We start from the raw sequence: 25146 nt of genomic DNA, 5'->3' as shown, positions 1-25146 counted from the left end.
TGGCCTTCCCTTCTGCATTTCTTTGTGCCTTTTATTTCTTTTGTAAGGACACCTGTCAATGGATTTAGGACCCATACTAATTCAGGATTATCTAATCTCAATATCCACACCTTAATTACTTCTGCAAAGAAACCTACTCCAAATAAGGTTACATTTTGAGGTTTTTAGCAAACATATTCTCTGAAGGAACAAAATTCAACCCACTTAAGTCATCATAGAAATCTTTAATAAATGTATTTATATATTGATATAAGAACACTGATTAGCACATTCTTTCACTCATGTTTGTATTCTGACAATATTTTGCCTAATATATTTTTTAGGATCACAGGCCAAAAATGATAATAAAATGCTCTTATGTCTATAACCCCATTACCATAATTTTAGAGTATTTTTTCCATGAGTAAATTGAATAACCTTATAAATTATAAACCACACGAATAACTTATTTTAATAAGATACAAAGTACAAATTTATGTGAGAAAAAGTCATGCATTGACCCAATTAGCTGGTGAATCAAATACTGTCTTTAAAGTATTTAAGAAATTTTCAAAGTGTGAAAATTAATATTGCTGAACCAGAAACTTAGAATGATGTAGCTGGAATGAACTAGAATACAATGTCAAGATCTAGTATTAAATTATATCCAACAACATTAAGAAACCAATGAGAAGAAACTGTAGAGAGAAAATAATGAATAGGCTTTTAACTAAAATCTTTTTCACATTTTAAGTTCAGGGGTGCATGTGCAGCTTTGTTATATTGGTAATCTTGTGTCATGGGCATTAGTCATACAGATTATTTCATCACTCAGGTAGTAAACCTAGTACCGATTTGTTATTTTTCCTGATCCTTTCCCTCCTCTCACTCTCCACCCTCAGTAGAATACAGTGTGTGCTATTTCCCTCTGTGTGTTCATGTGTTCTCTCATCATTTAACTCCCATTTATGAATGAGAACATGCAGTATTTGGTTTTCTGTTTCTGTGTCAGTTTGCTAAGAATAATGGTTTTCAGTTCCATCCATGTCCCTTCAGAGGACATGATCTCGTTCATTTTTATGGCTGTGTAGTATTTCATGGTGTATATGCACCACATTTTTTTAATCCACTCTATCATTGATAGACATTTAGGTTGATTCCATGTCTTTTTTATTGTAAATAGTGTGGCAATGAATGTACCCAGGCATATGTCTTCATAATAGAATAATTAATATTCTTTTGGGCATATACCCAGTAATGGGATTGCTGGTTCAAATGGTATTTCTGTCATTAGATCTTTGAGGAATTGCCACATTGTCCTCCACAATCGTTGGACTAATTTACATTCCCACCAACAGTGTATAAACATTTTATCCACAACTTCGCCAGCATCTGTTATTTTCTGATCAAAGCCAAATTAGAAACAAACTACCATTCCCAGCCGCCACAAAATGAATAAAATGTCTAGGAATACAGCTGAATACAGAAGTGAAAGATCTCTACAAGGAGAGCTACAAAACAGTGCTCAAAGAAACCAGAGATGACACAAACAAATGGCAAAACATCCCATGCTCATGAATAGGAAGAATCAACTCATTAAAACGGCCGTACTGCCCAAAGCAATTTGTAGATTCAGTGCTATGACTATTAAACTACAAATGGAATTCTTCACAGAACTAGAAAAAAACTATTTTAAAATTCATATGGAACCAAAGAAAAAGCCCAAATAACCAAGGCAATCCTAAGCAAAAAGAACAAAACTGGAGGAATCACACTACCCAACCTCAAAGTATACTACAGGGCTACAGTAACCAAAACAGCATGGTACTGGTACAAAAACATACACATAGACCAATTAAACAGAATAGAGAACCCAGAAATAGTACTGCACATCTATAGCTATCTGATCTTCAACAAACCTGACAAAAACATGGAATGAGGAAAGAACTCCCTAGTCAATACATGGTGCTGGGATAACTGGCTAGCCATGTGCAGAAGATTGAAACTGGACCACTTCCTTTCACCATATACAAAAATTAACTCCAGATGGATTAAAGACTTAAATGTAGATTCCAAGACTATAAAAACACTGGGAGAAAACCTGGGCAATACCATTCAGGACACAGGCATGGGCAAAGATTTCATGATGAAGACACCAAAAGCAACTGCAACAAAAGCAAAAAATGGCAAATGGGATCAAATTAAAGAACTTCTGCACAGCAAGAGAAACTATCAACAGCATAAGCAGACAGCCTACAGAGTGAGAGAAAATGTTTGCAAACTATGCATCTGACAAAAGTCTAATAGCCACCACCTGTCAGGAACCTAAACAAATTTACAAGAAAAAACCACAACCCCATAAAAGAGTGGGCAAAAGACATAAACAGACACTTGTCAAAAGAAGACATACATGCAGCTAACGAGTATGTGGAAAAAGCTCAACATGACTAATCATTATAGAAATGCTAATCAAAACCACAATGAGATACCATCTCACATCTGTCAGAATGGCTATTACTAAAAAGTCAAAACATAACAGATGGTGGTGAGGTTGTGGATAAAAGCAATGCTTATACACTGTTGCTGCCAATGTAAATTAGTCCAACTGTTATAGAAGACAGTGTGGTAATTGCTCAAAGACCTAAAGACAGAAATACCATTTGACCCAGCAATCTGATTACTGGGTATATGCCCAAAGGAATATAGATTATTCTATTATGAAGACACATGCAGGTGTTATGTTCATTGCAACACTGTTTACAATAGTAAAGACATAGAATCAACCTAAATGTCCATCAATTATAGACTGGTTAGAAATATGTGGTACATATACACCTTGAAATATTATAGAGCCATAAAAATGAACAAGATTATGTCCTTTGCAGGGACATGGATGGAGCTGAAGGCCATTATCTTTAGCAAACTAACACAGGAACAGAAAAGCAAATACTGCATGTTCTCACTTATAAGTGGGAGCTAAATGATGAGAACACATAGATCCACAGGGGGGGATCAATATACACTGGGGTCTATCAGAGGGTGTAGGGAGGGAGGAGGGAGAGGATGGGGGAAAATAACTAATGGGTACTAGACTTAATACCTGGGTGATGAAATAATCTGTACAACAAACCCTCATGACATAAGTTTACCTATGTAACAAACCTGCACATGTATCCCTGATCTTAAAATATAAAGAGAAGTAAATGAGATAATAACCAAGGATTTGTCAGAAATGATAAAAACATAAACCCCCGAATATAGGAAATAAATGTGTCCCATCAAAACTATCTTTATAAAAAGAAAAATGAAGTAAAACATTTTACAGCAACAAAATGTGTGATAGCTCAGCATCATTAGACTCTCACTGAAGTAACTTCAAAATATGAACTTCAAGGGGAAAGAAAATGACCACAGAAGGAAAGTATGGGGTACAAGATAAAACGATTATGAAAGAAAACATGAAGAATCAAAGAAACCCAAAGTGAACCTAAACAATGATTTATACTGATTTAATGTCTATTACATAGACAGTCCAAGAAATTCTGGTTGATTTAAACCAATAAGTTAAAAAAAAATCACAAAATAAATACGAGCTTCTTGAGACAAAAACAGGTATTTACAACAGTGTAAGATTCATACTAACATCAGATTTTTCATTAATAGCTTTGGATGCCAGAAAAGTATCAAAGAGTGGTTCCAAAGTTAGGAAGGAAAATGGCTTTGAATGGATGCTGTCTTTAGACAAATCTTAAATCAAGTGTGAAGGTAGAATAATGACTTTTTTTGAATTCACGGACTTAGAAAAGATTCATCATATAACTGCTACATTAAAAGTACATTATTGTGTCATTTTAAAAAGAGAGAGGCAGGAATGAGAAGCTCCAGGAAAATTAAAAACTACACAAAAAATTTATTTTCCAATTATGAAGCAAACTAAAATGTGGGCACAATTTTAAACCAACTGATAGACTGATAAAAAATAACATTTAATTATGTATTAATGTGGACTGTGTTATACTTTGAGTAATTCAGAGGTCATGATATTGAAACACTAAAAAAGAAAATATTATTGTGAAATATAATTTGGACTTGCAGTTAATGTCTTTGCAAAATAATAATAAAAATAAGGTTCATTAGTTTTCCACTTTTAGCTCATCCTGCAAAGCAGACTTACTTATGATAACAGAGCAATTGTAAATTTTATTAATTTTGACCATGTCATTCTGAAGTGCTGAGGATAGAAAAGTTATAATAAGGAAAAGAAAAAAATAAAAAGATTAGGAGTAAGATATGATATAGAAGGGGATTTGGTGATTATAATTGATAAAATAAATGAATATATAAGTACATTAAACAAAGATATACAACTAAGCAATAATTTAAATAATGATAAAAATATTTGAAGACAATGATGAGAAGTGGAGAACTGCCTGCATGATCAAAATTTGCAGCTTCCGTAGTGAACAGTTAATAGGTAACACAGTCTATAAATCAAGAAATGGAGAATATGTATGAAGATAATGTAAAAAAAAGAAATAATTACTAGATTATGTTTCTTTATATTGGGCTAGGTATGAAGGGGTGACAAAGGTGCAAAGATGATCATTTTTATGATGTTATCTGTATTATACGAATCTGTAAGATATTATTTTGATTAAGGTGCTTAAAACTTATATGGAAATTCATACCAGTAATGTTTTTTTAAATAAGGTTTCTCCATCATGTGATAAGCATTTAGACATTCAAAACTGAGGACAGTGAGGAATTTGTTTTACTTGTTTCAAGTTTATATTATTCTTCAAGAGAAATGTGACAAATAAATGTAAATAATCCATGCAAGTTCAAAATTTCTCAAATGTATTTCAATACATATTATTGTGTATTTGTTTTTGATCTTATTTAAATAACTTTTAAAAAAAGAGTGAAGAAAAAACTCTGCACTTTTTATATATTTTCCAGTTTTAATATTTTTCACACAAGTTTCTTTCATTTTTTTTCAAATTATTGTACAGAATTCATATGTAAATCTCTAAAATGGAAAGAAAGAAAATCCAAATTCTCTTCATTATGACGTATGGAATGTAAAAAAAACAGAACACTGAGATTATGATAATTGTCCTACCAAATATATATTTATATTATTATTTCTTAACTTCTTATGCATTTTTCCATATAAATATGAAATATGAAAAATAGGTACACAGAAGCTCTAAGATCCACTCATTGTGAACTCTGCATAATTTTGGAAATAATGTCTTTAAAGTCTTTTTTCTGGTTAGCTTTCAAATGCTATTTTAAAAGTTGCAAGACATGAAGAACCAGATGCATACCTTCCCTTCACATGGATTTTCAATTTAATACCTCACAGTTGTTTCTTATTTCTGGGATGCCATTTTATTTTGTGTCAATGCACAATTTGTACAATGTTTCTTTTTAACTATCTCTTTCTTTGGTGATATGGTTGGTCATTTTATTCTAAAAATATTTTTAAAATATTTAGTTACTATTTCTAATGTATACCATGATCATCATTAATTCGCTAAGAATCAAAAGCAGAATATATTAGGAAAACTGAATTAGCATGTTTAATTTTAATGTGCCTCCAAACACTTTTTTTGTTACAGTATACTAAGCTTATGGAGTAAGTGCTCCAACTGACAGATTATTATTGAGAACGATGTAAAGGAAAGCCTGTTTTTATTAATACCTTTTCACAAATACCAGCCTCAAGATATTAGAATAAAATGCAATGTGTGAGTTTAAGTGTTGAATAATATGCTAGATTGTTGGTAAAGGAATAAGCTTAACAAAGTATTTCCCCTTTGAAATATTATTATTTTTCCCCCAGGAAACCAGCTGGAGAGTAAAGCAATATTCTTTTTTACCAAATTACAGCATTCATTTATGTCCTGTGGGCAAAGGTAAACACACAGTAATCACAGCTCAGAATCTTCTCATTCAAGAAATGCCCATCAAGCACCCTAATGATGTCTTGTTTATGTTGATGATTTATTGTTTTCTTCGAATACATCTGAAATATTTTACAATTCAGCTGATCCTGGCAGTTTCCAAGCATTTTCCCAGTCTCAGAGAGGGGTACTTTCCCTGCCCTCTGCAGAGCTGGTTGAGAAAGGTGGTGTCCTGGCCATCGGCCAGGAGCTTGTCTCTAGCATGGTATTGGCATTTCTGACTTGTGCAGGGGGTACTGAGCACTGCAACCTCAAAAGCATATTAGACTGCAAAAGCTCCATTCAAGTGAATGCTATTCTAGCATTAAAAAAAAATACTATTTTTTAAACTAAAATTTGGAAGAAAAACATGTATGTTCAGCAAAATACACATAACAGGCTACAATGCAAATGATATATATATATGTATATATATAAGAATATAAGCTTTTAAACTGAAGGTTTATAAATACAAACAATAAATAAAAAATTTATAAGGAAAACTTTTTTTTTTTCTTTTTGAGAAGGAGTCTCTCTCTGTTGCCCAGGGTAGAATGCAATGTTGCGATCTCGACTCACTGCAACCTCCGCCTCCCAGGTTCAAACGATTCTCTTTCCTCAGCCTCCTTAGTAGCTGGGATTACAGGCACCCGTCACCTCGCCTGGCTAATTTTTGTATTTTTAAGACGGGATTTCACCATGTTAGCCAGGCTGGTCTTGAATTCCTGACCTCAGGTGATCCGCCCACCTTGGCCTCCCAAAGTGTTGGAATTACAGGCGTGAGCCACCATGCTCGGCCAGGGAAAACATTTTAATTAATAAAGAGATATATAAATATGTGGAAACATTGCCTGAAATTTCTGTATTAATAAGCTTGAAATGTTAGGCATTTAATTAAAATAAATGTTCTGTTTATCCACAGTATCTAAGTCCCCTTCTCTTTGTCTGGCTGTGAATGCTGTCATGACTGTTGATGAAAATCAAAATATTCTGTAGAAGTAAAAAACATTTACAGGTATTAGAGAGATTTTAAACAAATTATTTTGGATATAATGTCATGGAAAAATTATTTTCAATATTTTTCTTCTAAAGTATTACATCTAGAACCTTAACATAAAGAGAAAAAACAGAATAACAATTGGTAATGTTTGAAGCAATAATTAGCTCAAAAGATTTCAGTATAAATATCTTCATTATAATCTCCTAAAAAAACATCATCTTGCCAGGCGCGGTGGCTCACGCCTGTAATCCCAGCACTTTGGGAGGCCGAGGTGGGCAGATCACAAGGTCAAGAGATCGAGACCATCCAGGCTAACACGGTGAAACCCCGTCTCTATAAAGATACAAAAAATTAGCCAGGCTTGGTGGTGGGCACCTGCAGTGCCAGCTTCTCAGGAGGCTGAGGCAGGAGAATGGCGTGAACCCGGGAGGCGGAGCTTGCAGTGAGCCGAGATCGTGCCACTGCACTCCAGCCTGGGCAACAGAGCGAGACTCCATCTCAAAAAAAAAAAAAAAAAAAGAGAGAAAAAGAAAAAAAAGAAAGACAATAAAATATCCTTAATTTAAAAAACATCATCTTTTCAAACTATTTTCAGAAATGAACTATGAGTCCAATATACAACAATATTTCTTCCATTACTGCATTACTGCACAATATAAACATGAATAGGAAAATGTGACTTCATGCTTTGGTATATCATACTCATGATGCTCAGGGTTCATCAACAAAGATTAAGCAATACATTTACTATACATAAAAAGTTTCAATACCACTGTAATTTTCCAGAGTGGGTAAAATATTGTAGCTAATATCCATAATTTTGAAAGCCAGTCTTTGAAGTATATTTTATTATCAGAAGTATTTGAACAGCTTCTCTCCTATTAAATAAAAGACTGACTAGAAATTTGTATTTATTAACTAAAGGACTCACAACTATGTGGTTAGAATTTCATTCAAGCACTAAATTTCAAAAAAGTTAACCTTGATATTAATTAATAGATCTATCTTTTTTATTAAATTAAGTAAATGAAAGAACAGAAATACAAGATAACTTTTCAAAGTTACAATGTTTCACATGGAAACCAAATTTATAGTATGCATGTTGCCTAACTATGGCTATCTTGGTCATCAGCCGTTCTGTGTGGCTTCATGGTATTAGCATTCTCACTGGTCCTATTTCAAAATTAATTGCCTGAAACACTCAGCTGTCAGTATTATCCAACAAGTAGACCTTCAATGTTAAAAATATAAGCTAATAAAGATGCTCTTACCCTTAGTTTTAAAAAAATAGAATAAAAGATAAATAAATTGGTCAATAGAAAGCATTAAGGAGTTTACCCTGTAACTTACCCATTCTTGCTTCTCAAAATAAAGAAAAAAAAATTTCAGCTTCTGGGTTAAAGTTCTGAACATATATCCTATGAGATTTTCTCTTTTGCAAGAATAAAATAATTTATTCAGAAGCACAGAAAATATTTTGTAATTGAAAGAAGATATCTTATTGATTCAGTTCTTAGTTTTTAGGACTAGAAGTGCATGTATTATCAATAACAAATTGCTTAAAAGATAATTTATGGACATCAGTGTTAACTGATGAGAAATTCTGTTTGTACATGTTATCAGTGATGCGAAATTTGATTCTTGAGAGCTATGTGTTCAGTCTGCCTCTCTTTGCTTATCTCTAAGACAATTTATATTGTGCCATCTGGAAGGAAGACAGGCAAAACCACAATAAAATCCAGTTCAACACTGTATTTTCTATTGGAAAAAAAAATCAATGCCTCTTTGGGATTTTTTGAGATTTTACCTAACTCTGCTCTTTTCATGCATTGACATAATTTTTTGGATTTCTGGATACCGAATTTTTGAAATCTTGTTTTTGATATGTGTCTAATTTCTCAGATAATCTTTTTACACACTAACATATATTTTGGAATCTATCCAGGAGAAATATTTCTGTCTTCTGAGAAAAGGATTACACTGTTCTACCCTAAGGAGTTCCTCTTCAAGTATGGCAAAATAATCTCCTAACAATTGAATCATCTCAAAAACAACGATACAATCTGGATACAATTTTTAAAAACTTGAAAGTTTAAAAAAACTGTAATATTTGTGTGGGGTTGGGGGCATTGGTTAAAACTCTGAAGATGGTTATAGCAAGGAGTGTTTCTCATTTTTAAGACTTAGGTTTGAAGACTGACCACAGTCCCAGTGTGGCCCAGGGAAGTTTAAACTGTGGTAGAAACCCACATTCTTTCTAACCTAGAGAATCAGAACACAGAGCCTGGGGCAATCATGCTCTAAAAATGAAGAGGGAATTCTGGGAAAAGAAAGTATGGAAAAAATCATCAAGTTATGTATAAAAACTCTGTCCAAATCCATGGCTAACCACTGAATTATGCCAGCATGGGGAAAACTCAAAGCAGCTGGCAGCTAAAGCTAAATGGAAAAAACTGAGAGTTGAGTTACTGCCTTAAACACACAAGAAAAATGTTGAGGCTTGAGGATAAGTAAGGTAGTTTTTGGTTTTCTAAAAAAATTTAAACATCCTTTATAGGAATATAACAAAATGTACAGCCTCAACAATGTAACTGTAACAATATCCCGGATACAATGGAAAATTACTCAAATAAAAAGAACCAAGAAAATATGACTTTCTTAAAGGAAAATAAAATAAGCAGAGGCTAGACTCAAGACGATCCAGATGTGAGGTTGTCAAACACAAACTTCTTGTTTCCAGATTTGAGGTATAATTGACCAATAAATTCTGTATATACTTAAGGTACAAAATGCAAAAAATTGTAATATGTGTACTTTGTAAAACTGATTACCACAATCAAGTTAATTCATTCATCACCTCATATAGTTACCACGTGTGTGTGTGTATGTGTGTGTGTGTGTGTGTATGTATGTGTGGTAAGAACACACAAGATCTACTCTTAGAAAATTTCAAATATACTGTACAGTGTTAATTAATGTCATAATGCTCTACATTAGATCACCAGAATTTACTCATCTTATAACTGAAAGCTTGTACCCCTTGACCAACATCTTCCAATTTCCCTCACCTTCCAGCCCTGGCAGCCATTATTCTCCTCTTTGATTCTATGAGTTTGACATTTTCAGATTCCATATAGAAGTGAAGTCATAGAGTATTTGTTTTTCTGTATCTGGCTTATTTCACTTAGCATAATGCCTCCCAAGTTTACCTATGTTGCAAACATCAGGATTTTCTTCTTTTTTATGGATGTGTTGCATTTCATTACACACACACACGCGCATGCACACACACACACCATAATTTTTTATTCATTATCCTGACAAGGAACACTTAGGTTGAATACCTATCTTGGCTATTGTGAATAATTCCATATGGACATGGGAGTCTAAAGATATCTATATCTTTTAGACATACTGATTCTATATCCTTTGGATAAATACTCAATAGTGGGGTTGCTGAATCATATGGCAGCTCTATTTTTAATTTTCTGAGATTTGTTTCCATAATAGTCATACCAATTTATATTTCACCAAAAGTGTACAAGGTTTTCCTTTTCTCCACACCCTTTCCAACACTTGTATTCTCTTTTCCTTTTGATAATAGCCATTCTAACAGATGTGGACTGATACCTTACTGTGGTTTTGATATGCATTTCCTTGATTATTAGTGATACTGAGCAGCTTCAGTATATCTGTTGGCCACCTGTATGCCCTCTTCTGAAAAATGTCTATTGAGATCTCCTGCCATTCTTCAATTGGATTATTTAGCTTTTGCTATTGAGTTTAAGGAGTTCTTTATGTATTTTAGATATTAATCCCCTATTGGATATTTGGTTTGTAATTTTTGTGTTCCCATTACGTATGTTGTCCTTTCATTTTGTTGTTTCCTTTGCTGTGTAGAATATTTTTAGTTTTATGTAATCCCATTTGTTTACTTTTGCTTTTGCTGCCTGTGCTTTTGGTGTCATATCTAAAAAGTCATTGCCAAGACCAATGTCAAAGAGTTTTCCTATGTTTTCTTCTTGGAGTTTTAAATTTTCCATCTTACATTAAAGTCTTTAATCCATTGTGAATTAATTTCGATGTATGGTGTAAGATAAGGGTTCCGTTTCAGTCTTTCACATGTGGATATCCAGTTATCTCAACACTATTTATTCAACAGACTATACTTTCCCCATTTTGTATGTTTGGTAGCCTTTTCAAAGATTGGTTGATGTGTTAGTTTATTTCTGGATTTTCTATTCTATTTCATTGGTCTATGTATCCGTGTTTATACAAGTTTTATCCTATTTTGATTACTGTAACTTTATCATATTGTTTGAAATCATTAAGTGTGATTCTTTCAGCTTGATTCTTCTCAAGATTGCTTGGCTATTTGGGGTCTTTGTGGTTCCATATTCATTTTACAATTGTATTTTTGTGTGTGCATGAAAAACTTTATTGAAGTTTTTATTTATATTACATTGAATCTGTCGGTCACTTTGAGTAATGTAGGTATTTTAAACAATATTAATTCTTCTAATATGTGAACATGAGATACTTTTCTATTTATTTGTGTTTTCAACTTTTTCTCATCTTTCATCTCTTTAGTTACATTTATTCCTCAGTATCATCTTTTTATGCCATTTTAAATGAAATTGTTTCATGAATTTCTTTTTCAGATAGTTCATCATTAATGTATAGAAACACAACTGATTTTTCTATGATTTTAATGCTGCAACTTTGCTGAATCTGTTTATTGGCTCTAAGAGGTTTTGGTGGAGTCTATAGGAATTTTTTACATATAATATCATGTCCCCTGCAAATAAGACAATTTAACTTTTTCCTCTCTGGTTAGAATGGCTTTACTTTGTTTTTCTAGCCTAATTGCTCTTACTAGGACTTCCAGTACTGTGAGGAATAAAAGCAGTGACAGTGGGCACCTTTGTCTTATTCCTAGTCTTAGAGGATATGTTTTAGTTGTTTACTATTTAATATGTTAGCTGTGGTCTTGACACATATAGTCTTTATTATGCTGAGGCACATTCCTTTGATACCTAATGTGTTGTGAGTTTTTATCATGTCAGACAAGACTATAAAACAGCTTTTTAATGAGGTAAAGGAAAATACACTTGGAATGAAAGGACAAAAATTGAAAATCGCAGCAGAAAAATAGAAAATGCTAGATATACTAATTAAAAATCTTAAATAGAAAGTAAAGAAATTCAAAACAAAATATTTGAATTAAAATGTAAACTGATCAGATTAATAGTAGAAAGGAGCTGACAAAAAAATAATGAACTTGAAAATCATATAATGGAAATTATCCAAGCTAAGAGGCAGAGGAGAAAACAAACTAAAGAAAAAGCAAACAGAACTACAGAGAGTGTTAGATTATATCAAATGGTCAAACATACATGTAATTAGTGTCCCAGAAGCAGAGGAGAGAATGTGTCAGTAAAAATATTTGAAGAATTAGTGTTCAAATACTTTTCAAATTTTGTGAAATACATTGATTCAAAATGTAATATATTCAGTAAAACCAAAACAACACATACAATGAGTACACCTTACTTAGGCACATCATAGACAAATTACAGAAACCTAAAGAAAAGAAAAAAATATTGAAAGAAACCAGAGAATAATGGCACATTATATACTGTGAAACAATGTTCCAAATGATTGTGGTCTTCCATCAGGAACTATGAAGTCAGAAGAAGTGGAATAACATCATTAAAGTAATGAAGGAAATAAAACTAGCAACCCAGAGTTCCATGAACAGTAACAATATTCTTCAATAAAAAAGCAAAGTGGAAATATTTGCAGATAACAGAAAACTAAGAGAATTTGTCTTGATAAGACATGTATTGCAAAAAATACTAATAGAAATTCTTCCGGGTGAAGGTAGTAGAGGGAAACAGACATTCAAGAAGGGAATATAAAATGACACACATTTGGAGATAGTCTATTTTTTATTCTTCATTTCATTAAAATATGCATGGCTATTTCAGTCAAAGACTATGATGCTTTCTTTCAGAGTGTATAATGTATATCGATACAATACATATGAAAATTCTAGCATAACAGATCTCACAAGGCAAATGGACTTAGATGGTTGTAAGGTCTTTACATTTTACATTAATGTGTATGATATTAACCTTAAGTAATGTGAAAAGTTAAGGATACATGACATAACTTTAAATAAACCATTAAAATGCAAACAGCTATAGTTAGGAAGCCAATACATAAAAACCATTGAAACATTAGGAGATACCTGAGAACCCCACACAGTGCTACTGTGCACCTGGACTCGATCCTGGCCCCCAGAGCCTCTGGGGGAATGGGTGAGCTAAGGTGGCAAGAAACAACCTGGAACCAGAGGGTTTGGTGTGGCAGGGTCTGTAGTGGAGCACAGCCAGGGTCGGCCATTTCCCTAAGGTGGACTTGCTCCCTCAGCGGATTTTAGCCTTAGGGGAACTGTTGGTCCTGAATTAGGCAGGGTGGTCTTGCCCTTTAAATTAAATCCAGTAAAAAAACTGAGCAAAATATTTCAGCACATACTTCACAGAAAAGATTTTTGTGGCAGATAAGCACATGAAAAGTTGTCAACATGGTTATTGATCTGAGAAAGTACTATTAAAACAATGAAAAGTTACTGTTGTGTACCCATCGGAAGAGCTAAGAGTAACAGCTGAAAATTTTACGTGTCCAGATGTGGAGCAACTGAAACTCTCATGCACTGCCTGTGGGAACGTGAAATGGTACAATTACTTTGGAAAACTCTTCGGATATTTCTTTAAAAATTCAATATATATCCACCAAGTAACCTAGTTATTCCACCACAGGTATTTACCTGAGATAATTGATAATATATATCCACACAGAGGATTTATATGCAGCTATTCATAGAAGCTTTTTTCAAAGTAGCTCCAAAATTCAAATAACCCAAATATTCATCAACAAATGCATGGGTAAACAAAATATGGGTATCTTTACAACTGAACACTGCTCAACAATAAAAATGAATCCACACAATAACATAAGTGACTCTTTAAGCCATTGTGCTAAGAGGAGCCTTTTGCAAAGGGGTTTATATTGTTTGGTTGATTCTAATTATGTTAAAATCTAGAAAACGCTAACTAATCTATAGTGAACAAAAATGTATCAATGATTATCTGGGGCAGGGTTCAGAGGTATGAATGTGTTCCATAGATGCTTAAAGAAACTCTGAGAGGTGAGAAAAATGTGTGTTGATTTGAGCATTGGTTTGGCCCTGGACCCATCTATCACAATGAATCAAATCACACATATTAGATGCATACAATTACTTGAATGTAAATATACCTCAGTAAAGTTGATAAAATTGTGAAACATTTAGCACCATTGACTAACAATTCTGCCTGTAGAATTTTTGTTTTATTTTTAGAAAAAGATGTCCATCAATATATACTGTAACAGTAACCTCATTGAAAGATAATTATTATCTGTATATGTACTTCAATAATGCATTACTTTTTCATGTCTAAAATCAGTAACATTTTGACGGTTTTTCTTTTCTGTTGTATTTTATTAAGTGTAAAGTCAATTAAGTAAATGCAGGACCAATTCTCCAGAGAAGTCTGAGAAAATTAAGTGTAAAACAAGCCAAAAGTGGTACATTTTATTTTTATTGTGAATATTTAAGGTGTACAGTGTAATGTTGTGATTTACATATACATAGTGAAATGATTACTGTAGCCAAGCAAAGGAACATATCCATCACAAAGTGGTATAATTTATAATGTCTCCCTCTCATTGCACTAAATTCAATTGTTTGTAAATATATCTTTGGATACCTAATGTCCACTGATGCAAGTTATGTAATGATTTTTATCTGTTTATTTTAATGTATTTATATTTGATATTAACCTAAATAAATATTCATAGATAAAAAAAGAAACAATATCCAACTGCAGCATGGAAATACCAATGTTCTCAGTCATATACACAAAGATGAGTGATGGAAATCCAGCCTAATTCTCCTGTATCCTTGAATGTGAAGCCATTTTTTGGACTGCACCTTAAAAATAGGAAACATGTTAGTGTTCTATCCCTGTTTCAAACCGTAAATTTTCATTTCTTATTAAAAGTCAGTAGTATATTTCCTTTTCTTTGATACAGTAAGTCTTTGAACTTCTCAGTAGAAAGAATATATATGCACTCTATTGGGTTAGAGGAAAGAATAATGCACCCACAGTTTTCTGATCTGGGTTCATACCCCAGCCCTCAGTGATTGCAACTCTGAGAAAAGAACACATTATCTATCTCCCAGGGTTATTTTCAGGAATGCTTCAGCAAAGCACTTTGTTTTTGAGCTAGATGTCTAGGGTTAAAACTTGTTTTCTCAGCTTAACATTGGTATAACCTAGGGCAAATACTTAGTCTCTCTGTTGATTTTACTCATTAGTAAAATATGATTAGTAATAGCTACTTCACAATGTTAAGGTGAAAATCAGGGAGGATATATTAATAGTTTGAAACATAAGTATAGCAGTAGAAACATAATAAGCATCTTTTTTTTTATTTTTTTGAGATGGAGTCTCACTCTGTTGACAGGCTGGGGTACAATGGTGCGATCTTGGCTTACAGTAACCTCCACCTCCCAGGTTCAAGCCATTCTCCTGCCTCAGCCTCCTGAGTAGCTGGGACTACAGGTGCATGCTACCATGCCCAGCTAATTTTTTGTATTTTTAGTAGAGACGGGGTTTCTCCTTGCTGGTCAGGCTGGTCTTGAACTCCCAACCTCAAGTGATCCACCCATCTTGGCCTCCCAAAGTGCTGGGATTGCAGGCGTGAGCCACCGCACCTGACCATAAGCATCATATTTATAGCTATTAGAAGCTGTGAGTTAAGATAGTATCCTTTCCCAAATAAATATTAAATGACCAAGCAGACAGCTATAAAAGACAATTACAAATAACACAAGAAACCAAGAAGCAGTAAGGCTATAATCAAAAAGTCGAAAGATAAGTGTTGGCCAGGGCATGCAGAAAAGGGAACACTTACACACTGTTGGGGGAAATACAAATTAGTACAGTCACTATGGAAAACAATATGGAGTTCCTAAAAATATTTAAAAATAGATCCACCATATGATCCAGCAATCCCACTGCTGGGTATATATCCAAACGAAATTAAATCAGTATATTAAAGGGACATCTGCACTTCCATGTTTATTAAAGCATTATTCCCAATAGACAAGAAATTGAATTAACCTAAGTGTATATCAACATGAATGGATAAAGAAAATCTGGTATATAAATCTGGTTTTTTCTTAGCCATAAAAAAGAAGAAAATCCTGTAATTTGCAAAAGATAGTATGTTAAGTAAAATAAGCAGGCACAGAAAGACAAATACCTCATGATCGCACTTGTGGAATTTTAAAAAGTTCATCTCGTAAAAGTAAAGAGTAGCATGGTGGTTACCGGGGGTTGGGGTGGTGGTCGGGGCAGGAGGTGGCTGGGGAGACATTGGTCAAAGGATAGAAAATTTCAGTTAGATAAGAGGAATACGTTCAAGAGATATATTGTGCAACCTGGTGGCTATAGTTAATAGCAACATATTATTTTATTGAAAAATGCTGAGGGAGTAGTTCTCAAGTTTTCACCACAAAAATAACAACTAAGTAAGAATATATATGTTGATTAGCTTAATTTAGCCATTCCACAATATATATACATATGTATGTACATGTGTGTGTGTATATATATACATACACATATATATAAAACAAAATATCATGTTGTACACAATAGATATGTACAATTTTATCTGTCAACTGTTTTTTTTTTTCTTTTTGAGACGGAGTTTTGCTCTTGTTGCCCAGGCTGGAATGCAATGGTGCGATCTTGGCTTACTGCAATCTCTGCTTTCCAGGTTCAAGCAATTCTCCTACCTCAGCCTCCTGAGTAGCCGGGATTATAGGCATGCACCACCATGCCTCACTAATTTTGTATTTTTAGTAGAGAGGTGGTTTCTCCATGCTGGTCAGGCTGGTCTTGAACTCCTGACCTCAGGTGATCTGCCCACCTCAGCTTCCAAAGTGCTGGGATTACAGGCATGAGCCACAGAGCCCGGCCTGTCAATTTTTAAAAATTAAACTAAATTAACTATTAAAAAAAAAAGAAGAAGAAGAAAGAAACTAAGGAGCAGCATCTTCCAGTGATGTAGATTTTATTCCAGAAAGAAAACTATCCCAGCCTGCCGCTTCCACCACTCTCCATGAATATTGTCTGTAACTGTCAATCAGAATTCCTCTTTCTCTTATCAATTAACTCTTCTACGGACAAACTCATTGGCTTTTTAATTAAATTTTTAACTCTACCACCAATGTGCAAAAGAACAGAGGATTTAGTCAATGCAACATTTGCTGAAAGACAAGTTAAATTGATTTGCCTTAAGTAATTCCCTCTACATTTTTACTGGTCAATTGCTAAGCTCTAAAGCTGTTAGGAAGAGGATAGATCTGCAGTTTGTGGGTCAGTATAACTGGTGTGCAAAACCTCTACTCCAACTTCTGCAACCTACAGTACGTTCATCTAGTGTACTTGGACAGTATTTTTATAGAATGTTCTTCTGATGTTACTGCTTCCTTTTCTTTGAAAGAAAATAAGGTGGTCCTGGAAAGTCTGGGGAAATTTTTATTTCCCTTTTCTTTACAGGTGGGTAAAATATTCTATTTCTTGAGCTAGATGCTGGTTACACAAGTGGGTTCAGTTTGTTGAAATTCGCTGAGCTTTAGATTTATGACATATTCAGGATTCTTTATTATATAATGCATCAATTAAAGGTAAACATACTGATAGTAATAAGAGTAGTAATGAAATCACATTTCTTAGCATTTTATGACATACAGATTAAATGACCTTCTCTGAGCAAGAAAGGGAGAAGTAAATTGTAAAAAAGAAGGATGTTTATATGTCCTAAACAATAATTCACAGTTCGTATCATGCAGTAAAGTAGTTCTGACATAAATAAATTTGGGAAATATTCCATATACTATCCTCCACCTTGAAGATTCATCATTCACAGCAGCAAATAAAAAACTGTCAAATATTGTACAGTAAATGCATTTGTTAAACTCTATTTAACGCAGCCTTTATAAAACTCAGGTGTGTTCTATAGAACACCAATTCTTCTTCACTTTAATACATTATGTAGGAAGCAACAATTCTGTGGTCAAATAAGTCTGAGTATTAATGGGATATGATTTAAATAAAACTTAATAGTTTTCTTCACTACAGTAATTCTTGAACTTAAATTTGCTATCTTTTCCAGGATATTACATGTTTCTATATGAATGAGTATTGTATTAACTGTTTTAAAGACACATTCTTTTCCCTGTCATTACCTAAAATTAACTAGAATAATTAAATGACAAAATGAAGGTTCAGCAGCTAAGTTAAGCTATGCCATAGGGACAGATACATCCTTATACTTCTGGAGTTTCATTGCAGGCATTTGTAGCCATAAACATAGAAGACAAGGGTGGGTGTTTTGAAGTATGCAGCAGAACCTTTCAGGATAAGGGTTTCTTGGGAGACATTATTTTATGAGTATATGACCCTTCCCATGAAACATCTCTAAAAATGGCATTTTCCTCAAGCCTGTAATCCCAGCACTTTGGGAGGCCGAGACAGGTGGATCACGAGGTCAGGAGATGGAGACCATCCTGGCTAACCCGGTGAAACCCCGTCTCTACTAAAAAATTAAAAAAAAAAAAAATTAGCCGGGCGAGGTGGCGGGCACCTGTAGTCCCAGCTACTCGGGAGGCTGAGGCAGGAGAATGGCGTAAACCCGGGAGGCAGAGCTTGCAGTGAGCTGAGATCCGGCCACTGCACTCCAGCCTGGGCAACAGAGCAAGACTCCGTCTCAAAAAAAAAAAAAAAAATGGCATTTCCAGCATCTCTAGTATTCACCCAATCTCACAGGAGAGTCATATATCTAGTAGTTGCTGCATTCTACAAATCTGCAATATAGTAACAGAGTCAGAATAGGACATAACAAAATAAATACAAACGCACTTGCTTAATTAAGTCGTTGCAGCAAGAAGTGTGATTAAACAATCTAAATGTAAGTGCTGATCTCTGAACAAGTGTAGAGATTTCCCTACTATTAGTATACCAGAACAGACACTGCAAGTGGCCAGTTATGTGAACTAGCATAAGATACATAAATATGTAACAGAGACAGTGGGGAAAAAAGATGCTTATGATTAGAATAAAATCAGAGATACCAAAACAGCCATTTCATAATAGAGGCTTGATGAAGACTTACCTTAGTACATCGATATGGCAGTAAATATAATATGATGATATATCAGTAAATATAGTCAAACTAGTTTCAATATAGAGACTTTAATGTGGTTTCATTAATGCTATCTTTTGGAGAGTTTTGACAAGTAGGAAGAGTTAAGTAACAAAGAAGCTATCTTTTTACCTTGTTTTATAATTTTGAATATTTTACATAAATTATAAGAATAAATTTTTAAAAAACAAAATAATTCATCAATTTGGTGGCATAACATTTAAACAAAAATTTTTAACAGGATTTTAACTGGCCTTGTTAGTAGTTTATGCCTAAAGGATAAAACTAGCATCACAGAAATTTGAAATTGAATTAGTCATTGTTAGTAAAAATAATGGTTTGAGTGAATATATATATTAAAGTAGAAAATATTGGTAACATTAAAAATCATGTAATCAATATTTGAAGAGTAAAAGAAAATAAATACAAACATAATATATAAAAGCAAGATTAAATCCCAGTAATCTTTATTTTAATTTAGAAATACCAGTAGATAACTCATGATTAATCTTTCTTTTAAAAAATCATGTTTCTTAGTTCTCTTCATTGAGAAGGTCTAAAAGCAATGTAATACAGAAGTGATCAGCTCTAAAACCAATATTTTGGTATTATTTTGGTATCTGCATACCATTCCTTACTAAAATAAACAGACTCCTTTGAGAAATAACTGTTTCCAGATCTAGAGGAAGGAAATATATAAAATGAGCAAGAGGTATCTTGTCCAGAAAAGGAAAGAAGCTATCAAAGACTACTGAGATTATCTCAAAAGGACATAGAAACCAACTTGAAGCAGCTCTCAACAGCTAAATATAAAACAATTAGGATATTAACAAGAATTATGATTGCAATGAAATGAAACATAAAATACAAAAAGATCCATAAGTTCATAATCAACTTTTAAAAATATGCATGGATCACCATTAGGTAGCTTTTCCTGGAATAATCCCAGGTTATGATTGTTGTCTTAAGATGATTATTAATATAATTTCATTTTACTTGTAAGTGTTGCAGTTTGGAGGATGAGTTATATGATTACCCTACTATTGCAGAGTGCTGGTGTGATAACTCATTCTGCAAATTGGCAAATAAAATGAAAAAAGAAATTATAATACCTTATAAAACCATTTCAAGGTAACCAAATACTTGATAAGGTTAATTTCTTCTATAGAATAAGTTCAACTAATAAAGCAAAAATAATCATAGCACTATGAAATCATTATTTTATAAGCCCTAATTTAACAATGGATCTGGATAACAGTTCACACAAGATGTTTTAAAAATACATGAAATGTTGCTACTAAGCCTTGTAATGGGTAGATTGACTGACAACAACTGAAAACACTGATCTCTCTTAGGAAAACCAGACTATATGGGCTCTTCATGCAGTATTAGAGAAATCTACCATGCCACCTACAAATCATTCTTGCTAGAATTTGAATGCAACTATGCAAGTTTTAGATTCAATTACAAGAAATGTAAAGACAAGAGAAGCATATTGAATAACAGCAATAAAATTCAATCTGCCAAATACAGATTGTGGGAATATGCTACAGGATGTTGTTAGCCCAATTCCTCAAATAAACTATGGCTTGAACAAAAAGTGTCTCTACATGTGTGTGGGAACTGCTATACTGTTATAGACCAAAAAATATTTAAGAGTAGTCTCACAGACTACTCTTTTTGATAAACACAGAAATTGACTCTTTTAGTCTTAGAAATTCAAACTTATATTTGTTTTATCTGAGTTCCTTCCTCAGGACAGAACATTCAGGCCTCTCAAAAAAGTATCAAAGAACTGCAACTCAATAGATCACCATAGCAGATGCCACCCCTCATTCATCATGATTGCTTCCTTGCTCCTCCCTAGTTCTTGTTTTCTTACATATTGTTACATTTCCTCCCTGCTATATAAACCCCTAGTTTTAGCCAGATAAACAGATTTGAGACTCAGTTCCATCTCCTTGGCCATGGCAGCCAAAGAAAGTCTTCTTCCTTGGAAATACTTGTTCTCTCAATCATTGGCTTTCTGTGTGGTGAACAGCAGGACTTGGGGTTTTAGTAACTAGAGGAATATCTGGAAAATACCAAATATTTAACTAAATAAAACATTTCTAAATCATTTGTGAGCCATAAAGATATCAAAGGGGAATATGACAATTGATATGAACTTTCTACACATAATTGAAAAAGCAAGAGATTATGAAAATTTTATAATACATTTGACAAGTTAGATGAAATAGACGGATTACCTGAAAACTACAAAGTATCAAAGCTCAATCAAGAAGTAATAGATAATTTGAATAGTTCATATAACTATGAAGGAAATTACAAGTGTACTTAGAAACCTTCCCACAAAGACAATTTCAAGCTTAGATGGCTTCATTAGTGAATTTTCCTAAATATTTAAGAAAGGAGGTAATATCGGCCAGGGGTGGTGGCTCGCGCCCGTAATTCCGCACTTTGGGAGGCCTAGTCGGGTGGATCACAATGTCAGAAGATCGAGACCATCCTGGCTAACACGGTGAAACCCCGTCTCTACTAAAAACACAAAAAATTAGCCGGGCAATGTGGCAGGGGCCTGTAGTCCCAGCTACTCTCGGGAGGCTGAGGCAGGAGAATGGTGTGAGTCCGGGAGGCGGAGCTTGCAGTGAACCGAGATCATGCCACTGCACTCCAGCCTGGGCGACAGAGGGAGACTGTGTCTCAAAAAAAAAAAAAAAAAAGGAAGTAATATCAATTCTACACAAAGTTTTCCAAGAAGAGGCAAAATTATTAGTTTGATAGCTAACCCAACAAAACCGGCTTCTTGATGGAACAAAAGCCTTAACTGCAAGGTAACCAGCAATTTAACCTTTGTGGCACTGAAGGCTACAAGGGTACAGACCAAGGTAAACGTTTTTATCCAGGAAATTTGCAAACCTTTTCTTCTGCTAGGTTTTTAGTGTGGGGATTTGAATTAATCTAATTAGAAATTGGGCTAGGTTTAAGCCCAATGCAAAGGGAGAAAGAAAATAGAATAAAAACATTGCTCTGGGAAAACGGTAGCATTACATGCCAGGGCCAGAGCTCTAGCCAGAGTAGGAGCAGGAGCATCAAGGAGGCCACACTCCTGTGTCCTAGAAATAGGGTTCCTGCCTAAAACTGAAGATTAACCAGGACCGTGGGGAACAACTTGCCACTGCACTCGGTACTCAGTGACAGTCTAACAAGCATTTAATAATAAGTAGCAGCATACTGGTAAAGGGAAGAGTGAAGAGTATACAAAAAGACAGCCAGGGGCAAAACTAAAGATGAGATAAAGATAAAAACAAATAATGATGAAACACACACATACACACACACACACACACACACACACATACATACAGGCAAGCTATCTTCCATATTAAATCACAGGTATTGCTAAAGAAACTTGAGGAATTATAGTGCAATGAGGGTAACCATAGCAATAAGGAATTTTAAACTCGGCCCAATTTCTAACAAGATTAACTCAAATCCCTAAACTAAAAACCCAGCAGAAGAAAAGGTTTGCAAATTTCCTGGATGAAGCTCTTTACCTTGGTCTATACCAGTTTACCAAAACAAATAAAAAATTTTAAAAAATTAAAAATGACTGTTGATAAAAATATATGAGGAAAATACAAAATAGAAAGAAAATGTAAAAACTCTCTCAAAAGACAAAGAGATTATCAGACCCAGACTCTCTCAAAAGACAAAGAGATTATCAGACCCAGACTCAGATGACAAACCATTTGACAGGAAAATGAAAATGACTATAATTAATATATTTAAAAATTCAATGAAAAAGTTAGACATTATGCAAGATTACATAATTATTTCTGTGAAGTGATGGAAATGATAGAAAAGAGTGGAATTACTAGACATGGAAAAGATCTTACAGAGATGAAGAATGTGTTCAATCTTGACATTGGAGAATGTCATCAGTAGGAATAGCAAAGCCAAGAAAACAGTCAGTAAACTTAAAAAAGGTCAATAGAAATTATTTCAACACAATTAGAAAAATAATCTTCTAGAGGAAAAAGTAGAACATTTAAGAATTTAAGAGCTGAGGAACAATACCAAATAGCCTAATATATGTATAATTGATTTTCCAAAAGGAGAAAAAGAGACAACATAAAGAAAAAGAAAGATTTGAAAGTAACCTCTGAGCATTTTCTAAATTTAGTGACAAAGAACACATCTCAGATCCAAGAATTCAGAGAACACCAAGCAGGGAAAAAATACAAAGAAAACCAAAGGGTATCCTATTCATATAGCTGAAGTCAAAAGACAAAGAGAAAATATTAAAGGCAGCCAAAGATGTTTTTTCAAATGTAGTCACACAGAAGAACAAAGATAATAATTTTATCAGACTTGTCTCAGAACACAAAGAAGCTAGAATACAAAAGAGAGACATTTTTAAAGTACTAAAAGAAAAAAAATCAACCTATACTTTTACCCCCAGGAGAAATATACTTCAAAAAAGAAAGAAGTATAAAGACTATCTTAGATAAACAAAATCTGAGGGCATTTATTGGCAGCAGAATTAGTCTATACAAAATAGTAAACAAAGTTCTTTAGGCAAAATTATTTTATATCAGAGAGAAACTTCAAGTTATGTAAAAAAAATTGAAGACCCCAAAAAGTGAAATAAATGAAAATATAATAAAATTGATTTGCTATTTTAATTGCTTTAAATAACTCAAAATATGAAGCTATCAAAGTATTGTGCATATGTGAAATAAATGTATGTAACAATGGGACAGAAAATGGAAAAGAAGAATTGGGAGGAGACTGCTGAAAGTTCCTTGCAATACATATAAGGTGTTTATATTATTTCAATGCCGATTCTGATTTTTAAAACAGTAAGTCAATATAAATAAATGAAATCATAAAAATGCTCAACATGAGAGGTCAGAAAAAAAGTATTAAAAAAGTATAAAACAATAGGCAGAACAAATATAAAACAGCTAAAAAGATTTTAATTCAACTGTGTTAAACAAAATTTAAATCGAATCATACTGAATGTGAACAATCCAAGTATACCAGTTGAAAGACAGATACTGTAAGATTGAAGAATAATGGTACAACCAGTCACATGTTATCTGGAAGAAATTAATTTTAAATATAAACACATAGGTTAATAATAAAAAAGCATAAAAATATATGCCATGTACAAAAGTTATACCGTGCAGCACACACTAACCAAAATACTGTTATTAGACAAAATATACCTAAACCAAAGAATATTGTAATAAAGTGGAACATTACTTAAAGATAAAATTGCTCAATTTTCCAAGAAGAGATAAGTCTCAAACATAGGTGCATCTAACAATCGAGCTTCAACATACATGAAGGGAAAACTCTTACAACAGAAATAATTAAATCCCAAATACAGTTGAAGCCTTCAACATTCCTCAAGCAGTAATTGATATAACAACTAGTGAAAATATAGAATACCTGAAAACACTATCAACCAACTTGACCTAATTGCCATTTTTATAACATCCAACCCAACAACAGCTGAATACACATTTTTTTTCAAAGTGTATGTGGAACATTCACCATGACAGTCCATATTCTGGGCCATAACATAAACCTTAACAAATTTAAAAGAAGAGAAATAATATAAAGTGTGTTCATGATCTACAATATAACAAAATTAAATTAGAAATCTGCAATGGAAAGATATCTAGAATATTCCCCCAAATATTTAGAAAATCAACAACTCACTTTTAATAGCCCATTGGTCAATGAGGATGACTCAAGGTAAATTAAATAATATTTTAACCAAGTGAAAATAAATACCACATAACATTTAGCAGAATATAGCTACAGAACTGCTTAGAGAATGTTAAAAAATGTGAAATGTTTATATTAGTAAAGAAGAAAAGT

Source organism: Colobus angolensis, unplaced genomic scaffold (genome assembly GCF_000951035.1).
Source record: "Colobus angolensis palliatus isolate OR3802 unplaced genomic scaffold, Cang.pa_1.0 Scaffold74, whole genome shotgun sequence".
In the NCBI taxonomy this organism is placed as follows: Eukaryota; Metazoa; Chordata; class Mammalia; order Primates; family Cercopithecidae; genus Colobus; species Colobus angolensis.
Note: the sequence above shows the minus strand (reverse complement) of the source record.